The 11,073-nt window shown below is 41.9% G+C and overlaps 1 protein-coding gene across 1 annotated transcript in view; it reads left to right on the top strand.

The window, feature by feature from the left end:
• The window catches only part of prr16 (proline rich 16), a 7,583-nt gene extending 6,931 nt beyond the window's left edge, over positions 1 to 652 (top strand). Inside the window, exon 3 of the mRNA XM_067412835.1 lies at positions 272 to 652. The gene's annotated coding sequence lies outside the window, so the exon portion shown is untranslated. The remainder of the gene's footprint in view (positions 1 to 271) is intronic.
• The last annotated feature ends 10,421 nt before the right edge of the window (positions 653 to 11,073 follow it).

Below are 11,073 nucleotides of genomic sequence, written 5' to 3'. Positions count from 1 at the left end.
TTCTTCTTCTCCTCCTCCTCCTCCTCCTCCTCCTCCTCCTCCTCCTCCTCCTCTTCTTCTTCTCCTCCTCCTCCTCCTCCTCCTCCTCCTCCACCTCCTCCTCCTCCTCCTTCTCCTCCTCCTCCTCCTCTTCTTCTTCTCCTCCTCCTCTTCTTCTCCTCCTCCTCTTCTTCTCCTCTTCCTCCTCCCCCTCCTCCTCCTCCTCTTCTTCTTCTCCTCCTTCTGGACGCAGGTTTGATGTGATGAATGTGTTGCTCTTATTTCCCCTCAGGCTCTGATCAGCTTCATCTCATCACGTGACGCTCGGCGCGAGCTCGCGGTTTCTAACGGGAGCGCGCCGGAGGCAGCCGGTCCGCGGAGGATCTGAGCGCGCGTGACGTCAGAGCCGCGGTGAGCCGCCGCTGACGTGATCCGCTCACGGAGTGTGTGACGTCACACCGATCCCGATTCAGTGCAGCGCTGCCGGTGGAGCTCCACAGCACACACGGGGTTCCGTTTTAAAGACCTAACGTGTGTTTTTGTAAAGATAACCTTCAAATAGAAAACGCATATTTTTGATATTTTATAAGATGATTTTAAAGATGTCACAGTATATGATGGAAAATGTATTTATGTACCGATTAAAAACATGAAGTGATCTGAGCATCTGAACGAGTGTTTATTACACCACAGAAACTGAGGGCGACCTGATTTCAGTCCATCACTGTGTGTGTGTGCGTGCGTGCGTGCGTGCGTGCGTGCGTGCGTGCGTGCGTGTGTGTGAGTGAGAGAGAAGGTGTTGTGTGTGTGAGATTCCTCAGATTGTGTGTACAAACTGTACCCCTTACACTGCCCCTAAACCTACCCATCACACGCACACACACACACACACACACACTGCCCCTAAACCTACCCATCACACGCACACACACACACTGCCCCTAAACCTACCCATCACACACACACACACACACACTGCCCCTAAACCTACCCATCACACACACACACACACTGCCCCTAAACCTACCCATCACACGCACACACACACACACTGGCACTGCCCCTAAACCTACCCATCACACACACACACACACACACACTGCCCCTAAACCTACCCATCACACACACTCTCTCTCTCTCTCTCACACACACACACTCATCATCATCATCTGGTGTTAATCTGGAGTATCTATAGAGTCGTGTTGATCCTTCATATATTTATAAACAACAGATAAAAGGCACAGTATGTAATATTTCAGAACAGGGGCGTGTCTTGTGTGGGCGGAGCTTTTATTCTGCCGCGAGCAATTCCGCTTCTTCCGCTAGTGTGTGTGTGTAACGCAGCTCTGTTAAATAATATCAGAGTGTGTTACAGTGATGTTGTAACGCTACTATGAGACTCTTGTGGACACTGCGGTGAGCGAGATCATATTAGGCGGTAAAACACGGCACTCTGAGCGGTAAATCAACAACAGCAGATTTAAACAATAAGACTAACTGTGTTGAGCTGGAGAACAATCATTAGTTTCTGTCCATCAATGATCCAAACAGAGTCTAATAAAACACACCAGATATTAAAACGGCGATAGTGTTGCCATGGTTACTACACAATAACACATCAGATATTAAAGTGGCGATAGTGTTGCCATGGTTACTACACAATAACACATCAGATATTAAAGCGGCGATAGTGTTGCCATGGTTACTACACAATAACATCAGATATTAAAGTGGCGATAGTGTTGCCATGGTTACTACACAATAACACATCAGATATTAAAGCGGCGATAGTGTTGCCATGGTTACTACACAATAACACATCAGATATTAAAGTGGCGATAGTGTTGCCATGGTTACTACACAATAACACATCAGATATTAAAGCGGCGATAGTGTTGCCATGGTTACTACACAATAACATCAGATATTAAAGTGGCGATAGTGTTGCCATGGTTACTACACAATAACACATCAGATATTAAAGCGGCGATAGTGTTGCCATGGTTACTACACAATAACACATCGGATATTAAAGCGGCGATAGTGTTGCCATGGTTACTACACAATAACACATCGGATATTAAAGCGGCGATAGTGTTGCCATGGTTACTACACAAAAACACATCAGATATTAAAGCGGCGATAGTGTTGCCATGGTTACTACACAATAACACCAGAGATGATGATGTCACTGATGTAAATCGTACATATTGTGCCTTTAATGTGATATAGTGAGTAAGTGTTAGTTTGTGTGTGACCTGTTGACCGCCGGTTAGTAACGATGAGCTTTAGATGTTTGTTCTCCTTTCTCTGGATGTTTGTCCTTCATGTTGATTTATGTCCTGTGGGATTTCTGAAGCCAAACCTGTGTTTGTCCAGATTACAGTGATCATGGAGACGCTCTGACCGCTGGAATGATGGGAGACGTCAACACGTCTATGAGCTGTGAAACAGAAGTACAGCACACACACACACACACACACACACACACACACTAATGGTTTCAGTGAAGCCGGGTACACTCTCTCACAAACACACACACACACACTCACACACTTTTTCTCTCTCTCTCTCACACACACATACACATACTCTGTCTTGGGCACACTCTTGGGCTGTACCCTAAGTTACTAAAGTAAAAAGGTACATCTTTGTACCTTACTCACCCCTAAATGGTACATATCAGTACTTTAAGCGTGTGTATTACTACCTTTTTGGTTTTGTACCTTACGGTACCGCCCCAGTGACAGAAATGTACCTTTTTCTCTGACAGTGCACACACTCTAATGGTTTCAGTGAAGGCGGGCACACTCACACACACACACACACACACACACACACACACACACACACACACACACACACACACACACACACACACACACACAGCCCCTAAACCTACCCATCAAAGGAAACATTCTGCATTTGTACTTTCTCGAAAAAAGAAAAAAAAACTGTTTGATTTATCAGATGTTTTCCTCATGGGGACCGAAAAATGTCCCCACAAGGACAAGGATTTCGGATATTGCCATCTTTGGGGGGGCATTTTGTCCCCATAATGTAGGGTTTACCAGACCACACACACACACACTTGCTTCCACGTCACATGGAAAGCTATAAAGTTCACCCGCTGAGATCTCACAAACTGAGGCGATGTTTAGGAAAGGCACGTTTATTGGTATAACACATTTCATACCCAATGGCAATTCAAAGTGCTTTACATAGAAATGAATTAAAACAGGATAACCTGCATGAGAAGAAAAGAATAACACGTGGACGAATCAAAAATTAAAAACAAGCATAGTTAAAACAGTTGTAAAGATAATAATAATACCAACAACAACAAAAAAATAACAAAATACATCATCAACAAACACAACGGCCTCCACATCTGATGCGAACGGGATCATAGATTTATTGAATATTACATGATCATCATTCATCCAGCTGAGGAATAATCTGAGCCACACGAGTGTGATCCGGAGAGTTATGACATACTGTGTCATATTTCTGAGATTAAATGTCTAACTTATTATATTTTATAGTCAATTGTGACATAAAAAGTAAGAATTATGACATATCTTGCTTTTGTAAATGGGGATTTTTGAGATTTATTCTTATGTGTGTACTGTGCTTCCATGGTTTTGTCCTCATCAGCCTTCAGCGTGTGTGTGTGTGTGTGTGTGTGTGTGTGTGTGTGTGTGTGTGTGTGTGTGTGTGTGTGTGTGTGTGTGGTGTGTGTGTGTGTGTGTGTGTGTGTGAGAGAGAGAGAGAGAGAGAGAGAGGGGAAAGTGTCTGGTGTTTTACAGCGCGCTGAGTTTGCCATGTTTTTAATACGTCCTGTGTGTTACTAGTAGCTGGTCTCCCCGCGGAGCGACGCCTCGTTATAATGCGGATTAAAGTCTTCAGATCAATGCCACACATCTGCGTCTCATCGAGCTCTCAGCCCGCAGGCCTTTATAAGCACTCTCACTTTGATCTTTACACCACGCTTACACATGTTCAGGAGATTCAGGTTTCCTGAGCTGGGGAAAAGATGGAGCGTGCAGTGTTGAGTTGTGTTGTGTTGAGTTGTGTTGTGTTGTGTTGAGTTGTGTTGTGTTGTGTTGTGTTTAGTTGAGTTGAGATGTGTTGTGTTGAGTTGAGTTGAGATGTGTTGAGGTGTTGAGTTGAGTTGAGTTGAGGTGTTGAGATGTGATGTGTTAAGTTGAGTTGAGATGTGTTAAGTTGAGTTGAGATGTGTTGTGTTGAGGTGTTGAGTTGAGATTTGTTGAGTTGTGTTGAGGTGTTGAGTTGAGTTGTGTTGAGTTGAGTTGAGGTGTTGAGTTGAGATGTGTTGAGTTGATATGTGTTGAGTTGAGATGTGTTGAGTTGAGATGTGTTGTGTTGAGTTGAGTTGAGATGTGTTGAGGTGTTGAGTTGAGTTGAGTTGAGGTGTTGAGATGTGATGTGTTAAGTTGAGTTGAGATGTGTTAAGTTGAGTTGAGATGTGTTGTGTTGAGGTGTTGAGTTGAGATTTGTTGAGTTGTGTTGAGGTGTTGAGTTGAGTTGTGTTGAGTTGAGTTGAGGTGTTGAGTTGAGATGTGTTGAGTTGAGTTGTGTTGAGGTGTTGAGTTGAGTTGAGTTGAGATGTGTTGAGTTGAGATGTGTTGAGTTGATATGTGTTGAGTTGATATGTGTTGAGATGTGTTGTGTTGAGTTGTGTTGAGTTGAGTTGAGATGTGTTGAGTCGAGTTGTGTTGAGTTGTGTTGAGGTGTTGAGTTGAGATGTGTTGAGTTGAGTTGTGTTGAGGTGTTGAGTTGAGATGTGTTGAGTTGATATGTGTTGAGTTGAGATGTGTTGAGATGTGTTGTGTTGAGTTGAGTTGTGTTGAGATGTGATGTGTTAAGTTGAGTTGTGTTGAGATGTGATGTGTTAAGTTGAGTTGTGTTGAGATGTGATGTGTTAAGTTGAGTTGTGTTGAGGTGTTGAGTTGAGTTGTGTTGAGGTATTGAGTTGAGTTGTGCTGAGTTGAGTTGTGTTAAGATGTGATGTGTTAAGTTGAGTTGTGTTGAGATGTGATGTGTTAAGTTGAGTTGAGATGTGTTAAGTTGAGTTGTGTTGAGATGTGATGTGTTAAGTTGAGTTGTGTCAAGATGTGTTGAGTTGAGGTGTGCTGAGTTGAGTTGTGTTAAGATGTGATGTGTTAAGTTGAGTTGTGTTGAGATGTGATGTGTTACGTTGAGTTGAGATGTGTTAAGTTGTGTTGAGATGTGATGTGGTTACCAAAATCCAGTGTTCTGTATTTTGCGTACGTGAGTTTTTGTTGTAGATGGCTATTGCTGCGCGTTTAGCTAGAATACCATACAAAACCAACCCATTGGGCCACTAAATCTGCATTAACGACAACAGTTGGGGCAACAGCCTTACGCCTCATTCACACGGGGCGTAGGCGTTAACGCTTCCCAATTACTTTGAATGGGTGACATCATTCGTTGCCGAACTGAATTGTGGGTTCCGTCGCGGCGCTTCACTGGCGTTGCAAGCGGCAGAAGTTGAAGAATTCTCAACTTTTCAAGCGCCAGCGCAGGCGTCATCTAATCAGATCGCCGTATGCAAATATCCTACAGCAGACGCTAGCCAATTGTGTTCATTACTGCTCCGTGAACCATCCAGACCATAGACCGTTAAAAATCCAGACGCAGCTCCTTGACCACTACGTGATATTCTTCCCGCTGTCTGCGCTTTTTCAGGATTTAATGTACTTAACAGCTTCGTGCACCTGTGCAGTGCGCTGACAACAACTACACGGGCAATCGCACTCGCACATACAACCAAATCGGCATCCATTTCGTCTCACAGACTAGCTGTCATAAAAAGGCGCTTTTTTGTGTTGTGTTTTGGTCCAAGCGGCAAGTTAATGTGATTGGCTGTTGTCACTATGACGATCGCGTCAGCACCCAGCTTCAGCCACGCCCTCCGTCAAGCGTTAACGCCTACACCCCGTGTGAATGCGGCGTTAGTCCTAATGGGTTGTTATCATGGCTATCAAAATCCAGTGTTGAAAAAAAAAACAAAAAAAAACATTTGTGTACTGTGCTAATTAATTGAGATTTCTTACAGCTCTTACAGGTTTTTGGCCTTGTTTGTTTCGTTGCTTCTATTGCTCTCCCCTTTTTTGTAAGTCGCTTTGGATAAAAGCGTCTGCTAAATGATTAAATGTAAATGTAAATGTTAAGTTGAGTTGAGATGTGTTAAGTTGAGTTGTGTTGAGATGTGTTGAGTTGAGGTGTGCGGAGTTGAGTTGTGTTAAGATGTGATGTGTTAAGTTGAGTTGTGTTGTGTTAAGATGTGATGTGTTAAGTTGAGTTGTGTTGAGGTGTTGAGGTGTGTTGAGATGTGTTGAGTTGAGGTGTGCTGAGGTGTTAAGATGTGATGTGTTAAGTTGAGTTGTGTTGAGGTGTTGAGTTGAGTTGAGTTGAGTTGAGTTGAGATGTGTTGAGTTGAGGTGTGCTGAGTTGAGTTGTGTTAAGATGTGATGTGTTAAGTTGAGTTGTGTTAAGTTGAGTTGAGTTGTGTTAAGATGTGATGTGTTAAGTTGAGTTGTGTTGAGGTGTTGAGATGTGTTGAGTTGAGGTGTGCTGAGTTGAGTTGTGTTAAGATGTGATGTGTTAAGTTGAGTTATGTTGAGATGTTATGTGTTAAGTTGAGTTGTGTTGAGATGTGTTGTGTTGAGTTGAGGTGTTGAGTTGAGTTGTGTTGAGGTGTTAAGATGTGATGTGTTAAGTTGAGTTGTGTTGAGGTGTTGAGTTGAGTTGAGTTGAGATGTGTTGAGTTGAGGTGTGCTGAGTTGAGTTGTGTTAAGATGTGATGTGTTAAGTTGAGTTGTGTTGAGATGTGATGTGTTAAGTTGAGTTGAGATGTGTTGAGTTGAGTTGTGTTCAGATGTGATGTGATGTGTTAAGTTGAGTTGAGATGTGTTAAGTTGAGTTGAGATGTGTTGAGTTGAGTTGTGTTGAGGTGTTGAGTTGAGTTGAGATGTGTTGAGTTGAGGTGTGCTGAGTTGAGTTGTGTTAAGATGTGATGTGTTAAGTTGAGTTGTGTTGAGATGTGATGTGTTAAGTTGAGTTGAGATATGTTAAGTTGAGTTGTGTTGAGATGTGATGTGTTAAGTTGAGTTGAGATGTGTTAAGTTGAGTTGTGTTGAGATGTGATGTGTTAAGTTGAGTTGAGATGTGTTGTGTTGAGGTGTTGAGTTGAGTTGAGTTGAGGTGTTGAGTTGAGTTGTGTTGTGTTGAGGTGTTGAGTTGAGATTTGTTGAGTTGTGTTGAGGTGTTGAGTTGAGTTGAGTTGAGATGTGTTGAGTTGAGATGTGTTGATCTGAGTTGTGTTGAGATGTGACGTGTTAAGTTGAGTTGTGTTGAGATGTGATGTGATGTGATGTGTTAAGATGAGTTGAGATGTGTTGTGTTGAGGTGTTGAGTTGAGTTGAGGTGTTGAGTTGTGTTGAGGTGTTGAGTTGAGCTGTGTTGAGGTTTTGAGTTGAGATGTGTTGAGGTGTTGAGTTGAGATGTGTTGTGTTGAGGTGTTGAGTTGAGTTGTGTTGAGGTATTAAGACTTGATGTGTTAAGTTGAGTTGTGTTGCGTTGAGTTGAGTTGAGGTGTTGTGTTGAGTTGTGTTGAGGTATTAAGATTTGATGTGTTAAGTTGAGTTGTGTTGTGTTGAGTTGAGTTGAGATGTGTTGAGTTGAGGTGTGCTGAGTTGAGTTGTGTTAAGATGTGATGTGTTAAGTTGAGATGTGATGTGTTAAGTTGAGTTGAGATGAGTTAAGTTGAGTTGTGTTGAGATGTGATGTGTTAAGTTGAGTTTAGATGTGTTAAGTTGAGTTGTGTTGAGATGTGATGTGTTAAGTTGAGTTGAGATGTGTTGTGTTGAGGTGTTGAGTTGAGATTTGTTGAGTTGTGTTGAGGTGTTGAGTTGAGTTGAGATGTGTTGATCTGAGTTGTGTTGAGATGTGACGTGTTAAGTTCAGTTGTGTTGAGATGTGTTAAGTTGAGTTGATATGTGTTGTGTTGAGGTGTTGAGTTGAGTTGAGTTGTGTTGAGTTGAGTTGAGTTGTGTTGAGGTGTTGAGTTGAGCTGTGTTGAGGTGTTGAGTTGGGATGTGTTGAGGTGTTGAGTTGTGTTGAGGTGTTGAGTTGAGATGTGTTGTGTTGAGGTGTTGAGTTGAGTTGAGGTGTTGAGTTGAGTTGAGTTGTCTTGAGGTGTTGAGTTGTGTTGAGGTGTTGAGTTGAGCTGTGTTGAGGTGTTGAGTTGAGATGTGTTGAGGTGTTGAGGTGTTGAGTTGAGTTGTGTTGAGGTATTAAGATTTGATGTGTTAAGTTGAGTTGTGTTGAGTTGAGTTGAGGTGTTGTGTTGAGTTGTGTTGAGGTATTAAGATTTGATGTGTTAAGTTGAGCTGTGTTGTGTTGAGTTGAGTTGAGATGTGTTGAGTTGAGGTGTGCTGAGTTGAGTTGTGTTAAGATGTGATGTGTTAAGTTGACTTGTGTTGAGATGTGATGTGTTAAGTTGAGTTGAGATGAGTTAAGTTGAGTTGTGTTGAGATGTGATGTGTTAAGTTGAGTTGAGATGTGTTAAGTTGAGTTGTGTTGAGATGTGATGTGTTAAGTTGAGTTGAGATGTGTTGTGTTGAGGTGTTGAGTTGAGATTTGTTGAGTTGTGTTGAGGTGTTGAGTTGAGTTGAGATGTGTTGATCTGAGTTGTGTTGAGATGTGACGTGTTAAGTTGAGTTGTGTTGAGATGTGTTAAGTTGAGTTGATATGTGTTGTGTTGAGGTGTTGAGTTGAGTTGAGTTGTGTTGAGTTGAGTTGAGTTGTGTTGAGGTGTTGAGTTGAGCTGTGTTGAGGTGTTGAGTTGGGATGTGTTGAGGTGTTGAGTTGTGTTGAGGTGTTGAGTTGAGATGTGTTGTGTTGAGGTGTTGAGTTGAGTTGAGGTGTTGAGTTGAGTTGAGTTGTCTTGAGGTGTTGAGTTGAGTTGAGGTGTTGAGTTGTGTTGAGGTGTTGAGTTGAGCTGTGTTGAGGTGTTGAGTTGAGATGTGTTGAGGTGTTGAGGTGTTGAGTTGAGTTGTGTTGAGGTATTAAGATTTGATGTGTTAAGTTGAGTTGTGTTGAGTTGAGTTGAGGTGTTGTGTTGAGTTGTGTTGAGGTATTAAGATTTGATGTGTTAAGTTGAGCTGTGTTGTGTTGAGTTGAGTTGAGATGTGTTGAGTTGAGGTGTGCTGAGTTGAGTTGTGTTAAGATGTGATGTGTTAAGTTGACTTGTGTTGAGATGTGATGTGTTAAGTTGAGTTGAGATGAGTTAAGTTGAGTTGTGTTGAGATGTGATGTGTTAAGTTGAGTTGAGATGTGTTAAGTTGAGTTGTGTTGAGATGTGATGTGTTAAGTTGAGTTGAGATGTGTTGTGTTGAGGTGTTGAGTTGAGATTTGTTGAGTTGTGTTGAGGTGTTGAGTTGAGTTGAGTTGAGATGTGTTGATCTGAGTTGTGTTGAGATGTGACGTGTTAAGTTGAGTTGTGTTGAGATGTGATGTGTTAAGTTGAGTTGATATGTGTTGTGTTGAGGTGTTGAGTTGAGTTGAGTTGTGTTGAGTTGAGTTGAGTTGAGTTGTGTTGAGGTGTTGAGTTGAGCTGTGTTGAGGTGTTGAGTTGTGTTGAGGTGTTGAGTTGAGTTGTGTTGAGGTGTTGAGTTGAGCTGAGATGTGTTGTGTTGAGGTGTTGAGTTGAGTTGTGTTAAGGTATTAAGATTTGATGTGTTAAGTTGAGTTGTGTTGAGTTGTGTTGAGGTATTAAGATTTGATGTGTTAAGTTGAGTTGTGTTGTGTTGAGTTGAGTTGAGATGTGTTGAGTTGAGGTGTGCTGAGTTGAGTTGTGTTAAGATGTGATGTGTTAAGTTGACTTGTGTTGAGATGTGATGTGTTAAGTTGAGTTGAGATGAGTTAAGTTGAGTTGTGTTGAGATGTGATGTGTTAAGTTGAGTTGAGATGTGTTAAGTTGAGTTGTGTTGAGATGTGATGTGTTAAGTTGAGATGAGATGTGTTGTGTTGAGGTGTTGAGTTGAGATTTGTTGAGTTGTGTTGAGGTGTTGAGTTGAGTTGAGTTGAGATGTGTTGATCTGAGTTGTGTTGAGATGTGACGTAATAAGTTGAGTTGTGTTGAGATGTGATGTGTTAAGTTGAGTTGATATGTGTTGTGTTGAGGTGTTGAGTTGAGTTGAGTTGAGTTGTGTTGAGGTGTTGAGTTGAGCTGTGTTGAGGTGTTGAGTTGAGATGTGTTGAGGTGTTGAGTTGAGATGTGTTGAGGTGTTGAGTTGTGTTGAGGTGTTGAGTTGAGATGTGTTGTGTTGAGGTGTTGAGTTGAGTTGAGGTGTTGAGTTGAGTTGTGTTGAGGTATTAAGATTTGATGTGTTAAAATTAGTTGTGTTGAGTTGAGTTGAGTTGAGATGTGTTGAGTTGAGGTGTGCTGAGTTGAGTTGTGTTAAGATGTGATGTGTTAAGTTGAGTTGTGTTGAGATGTGATCTGTTAAGTTGAGTTGAGATGTGTTAAGTTGAGTTGAGATGTGTTGTGTTGAGGTGTTGAGTTGAGATTTGTTGAGTTGTGTTGAGGTGTTGAGTTGAGTTGAGTTGAGATGTGTTGAGATGTGTTAAGTTGAGTTGTGTTGAGATGTGTTGTGTTGAGTTGATTTGAGGTGTTGAGTTGAGTTGTGTTGAGGTGTTAAGATGTTAACACCTCAATTCAACACATTGAGTTGAGTTGAGGTGTGCTGAGTTGAGTTGTGTTAAGATGTGATGTGTTAAGTTGAGTTGTGTTGAGATGTGATGTGTTGAGTTGAGTTGAGATGTGTTGAGTTGAGGTGTGCTGAGTTGAGTTGTGTTAAGATGTGATGTGTTAAGTTAAGATTGTGTTGAGGTGTTGTGTTGAGTTGAGATGTGTTGTGTTGAGGTGTTGAGTTGAGTTGAGATGTGTTGAGTTGAGGTGTGCTGAGTTGAATTGTGTTAAGATGTGATGTGTTAAGTTGAGTTGTGTTGAGGTGTTGAGTTGAGCTGAGATGTGTTGTGTTG

The sequence above is a fragment of the Pseudorasbora parva genome, chromosome 13, assembly GCF_024679245.1.
Source record: "Pseudorasbora parva isolate DD20220531a chromosome 13, ASM2467924v1, whole genome shotgun sequence".
Classification (NCBI taxonomy): Eukaryota; Metazoa; Chordata; class Actinopteri; order Cypriniformes; family Gobionidae; genus Pseudorasbora; species Pseudorasbora parva.
This window is presented reverse-complemented; position numbering and strand designations above follow the sequence as displayed.